This window comes from Ursus maritimus, unplaced genomic scaffold (genome assembly GCF_017311325.1).
Source record: "Ursus maritimus isolate PB19 unplaced genomic scaffold, ASM1731132v1 scaffold_3, whole genome shotgun sequence".
Taxonomy (NCBI): Eukaryota; Metazoa; Chordata; class Mammalia; order Carnivora; family Ursidae; genus Ursus; species Ursus maritimus.
Window position 1 is genome coordinate 10,980,389 of NW_024425563.1, and position 3,857 is coordinate 10,984,245.

The 3,857-nt window shown below is 41.5% G+C and overlaps 1 pseudogene; it reads right to left on the minus strand.

Annotated features, from left to right (window-relative positions):
• Positions 1-1,301: 1,301 nt before the first annotated feature.
• LOC103668962 lies at positions 1,302-3,607 on the minus strand (annotated as a pseudogene).
• Positions 3,608-3,857: the final 250 nt, after the last annotated feature.

Sequence of the window (3,857 nt, forward strand, 5' to 3'; positions counted from 1 at the left end):
CAATCTTACCATACTGACGATTACCATAAGCCAGAAATAAATGCTAACATTAACTCAGGGGGCTGGGGGACTGGGCTAGGCCGGTGATGGGTACTAAGGAGGGCACATATTGCATGGTGCACTGGGTGTTATACGCAAATAATGAATCATGGAACATTACATCAAAAACTAGGGATGTACTGTATGGGGACTATCATAATAAAAAATTACTATAAAAAAATAAGTAAATCAGTGCTCAAAGTCTTAGCTTCCAGGCCCATTTAAACATTTTCAAATGGACTTCCATTGACTTTATCATAACTTGAAATGTATCTTAAAATTGTTTATATAATTCCATTTGAATTAAAGATTTCCCCAGCTTTTAATCATTTTACTTGGATATTATTTCAAACCGAATTCAGAGTTTCTTCATTGTTTATTTCACTGTCCTCACAATTGGTGAGATAGAAACATATTGCTCTTCAGTATTATCTTTATTAAAATTATGGTTTTATGAAGCCAGATGGAGCACCTCTCCTTATGGTGATACAATCAATAAAGACAGCTTTTTGTGTAGTTATCAACTGAAGCATTTAATATTTTATTGTGGAAAAAGTACATAAAATTTTAATGATTTTTAAATGTACAGTTCAGTGGCATTAAATTATTCACATCGTGTATCATCACCATCACCAGCATCCGTCTCTAGAACTCTCTCATCCCAAACGGATACTCTGTCCCCATTAAATAATAATTCCCCATTCCTCCCTCCCCCAGGCCCCGTAACCTCTATTCTATTTGTTTCCATAACTCTGACTATTCTAGGTATCGTTTTTTTGCTGTCAGCTTGCTAAGTGCTTGCTAATATTGTTGAATTTTTCAGAAAACCAATTTGTATTTTCATTTTCTTCTTCTACTGAGGGTTCTTCTATTCTCTAGTTTATTCACCTCTCCCCTAATCTTTATTATTTCCTTCCTTCTGCTAATTCAGGATTCGAATTTTCTTTTTCTAGTCCTTTGAAGTATAGATTAGGGCTGCTGATTCGCAACCCTTGTTCTATTTTAACGTGGCCGTTTACACTACAAACACCCTCTTAGTATTGCTTCTGTAACATCCCAGCTTGGTCTGTTGTGATTTGTTTTTTTTTTGTTTTGTTTTGTTGTTTTTTTTTTTTTAATAATTTTTTTCCAAGATTTTATTTATTTATTTGACAGAGACAGCCAGCGAGAGAGGGAACACAGGCAGGGGGAGTGGGAGAGGAAGAAGCAGGCTCCCAGCAGAGGAGCCTGATGTGGGGCTCGATCCCACAACGCCGGAATCACGCCCTGAGCCGAAGGCAGACGCTTAACAACTGCGCCACCCAGGCGCCCCTATTGTGATTTGTTTTCATCTCTCTCCAGCTAGTTTCTAATTTCTGCCTTCGAGTCCCTTGGTGAATCTTTCACTTCCGTTATTGTATTCTTCAGCTCCAGAGTTTGTTCTGTTCTCTTTCCGTTTTCATCTCTTGGTGATATTTGCATTTTGTTCACGTACCATTGTCCTTGATTTGTTGTTTATGTAATTCTCTTTTATATCATTGAGCTTCTATCTTTAGAATAATTATATTGGATTCTTTGTCGGGTAATTCATAAATTTGCATTTCTTTAGTGGTGGTTTTGGGAGGTGAATTTTGGTCCTTTGGCCCATGGTTTCCTGGTTTCTTTGCACATCTTGTGAATTTTAGTTGAAATTTGGGCTTTTGGAAAAACAGCTGCCTCTCCTAGTCCTTACTGGCTTCGCGAAGGGTAAGATCTTGGGCAATCTGCGCTGCTAGAGCTTCCGGGGAACCCTCCAACCTTTAGTGGGGACGTAGCTTCTCTGAGCTGGTGCACGTATTTTCTCAGTTAAGGAGGTTTGCTCTCTGGAGCCTATCAACACTTGCTCTCCCTGGTGTTTGTCCGAGGTGCTACAATATCCCTACTGGCGGTAAACTGGAATGTTTGCCTTGTTTCTCAGCGGCCCCCACATGACCTCCAAACTGCCATTCCCATCAGGGCTCTAGATCACGCCAGATGGAAACCAATTCCTCAGGCCATCCCCTGAAAGCCGGAACGTAACACCCATGGTCCACTCATCTCCTTCCCTCCAGAGGGAAAGCAGAGTTAGGAATCTGAGCGTACCACACTGGGTCAGGGACGGGGAGTGACGAGGGCAGGAAAAATGCCATAGATTGGCTTGATCACTTCACCGTATCTCTTCTTGGCTTTGTGCTTGTCTGGGTGCTGCAGACTCTTAACTGTTGTTTTCACAATGGCAATTCGATCTATAGATTATTGCCTCCATGGAAGAACGAGGGCCCAGGGATTTCTATTTTGCTACCTGGCTAATGTACCTCTGGTAATTCTCATCATCAAATCATGCCTCTTCTTGGGGGAATTTCCTAGTGTTTTATTGCACCACCAATCACATCTGTTAAGGAGAAAAGTTCCCTGATGCAAAATTCTACCCTCCTTTATATTGCCCTCTGAGCATTCCTCAGACTATTAATGAGGGGATTCAGCAATGATGGAAGAGGGTGTAGAACAGGGTAAGGATTTTCTGCTCCTCTTCACATTGGCTATCGTCTGGAAACAAATAAACCATTACGGCTATGCCAAAGTAGAATCCAAACACAGAAGTGAGAGGAGAAGGTGGAAAAGGCTTTTCTGCACCCCTCTGTCTGGATCTTCAGGATGGCCCAGACGATATGCATGTAGGAGACCAATATCAGGGAAAGGGGCCCAACTGAGATAAACGCAGTACCAGTAAAGACAAAAACTTCATTGATCCACGCATCACTACAGGCCACTTTGAGGATTTCACAGAAGTGGTTCACATCCTGGGACCCACAGAATGCCAGTTTTAGAAAGAGAACTAGCCGCACTAGGGCCAGGAAAACCCACATGCCCAGGTAGCGATGACCAGGACAATGCACTCTCTGCAGTGCATGACGACGGCGTATTGGAGTGGATGGTAGATCTCCACAAACGGGTCCTCGGCCATCACTACCAAAATCAGGCACTCTACTCCAGCAAAAGTCACAAGCAAAATTATCTGGGTAGTGCAGGAGATAAAGGAGATAGGGTTTTTTGTGTGTTTCACTAGGTTTTCCAGCATATTGGGCAAATTGCTGGAAGCATAGCATGTGTCAATGATAGCCAATGAAAAAGGAAGAAATACATGGGGGAGTGCAGTCTGAGGTCTAGCCAAATGAGTCCCAAGATCATGCCATTTGCCAGCAGGTTGAATAAATGTAACAGAAGATACAGAGAGGAGCACTCCAACGTCTTCACTGAGCTGGAATCCCACTAGGATGAATTCTGTGACCCATAATTGGTTGCCCCCATTCCTTGATGGTAGTTTACAATGGACTGAAGTGGGATAGAAAGGTCAGAGCTGGATATCAATGAAAATTGAAGTTATTTACCTCAAAATGAACTCAGAGGAAGCTTGTACGCTTGTCCCTACTTGACTTTTTCTCTCAATTTTTTAGTTTAAAATTTTTGTTCTGAAGTAATTCAAACTTTCAGATCAGTATCCAAAAATTAAAACAATATTACTATATACATTTTACCAACTTTTTTTTTTTTTAAGATTTGTTTATTTGACAGAGAGTGAGAGAGCACAAGCAGGGGGAGCAGCAGAGGGAGAAGGAGACGCAGGCTCCCCGCTGAGATCACAGCCTGAGCGGAAGGCAGACTTTTAACCGACTGAGCCACCCACGTGCCCCTACCAAATTGCTTTAAAGTTTATCATTTCTTTCTCTATATACACTTTTTTTTCCTGGATCACATGAGATTAAAGTGCAGCCACAATGTCAATTTGTCCCTAAACTCTTTTTTTTTTAATGTTTTTTTAT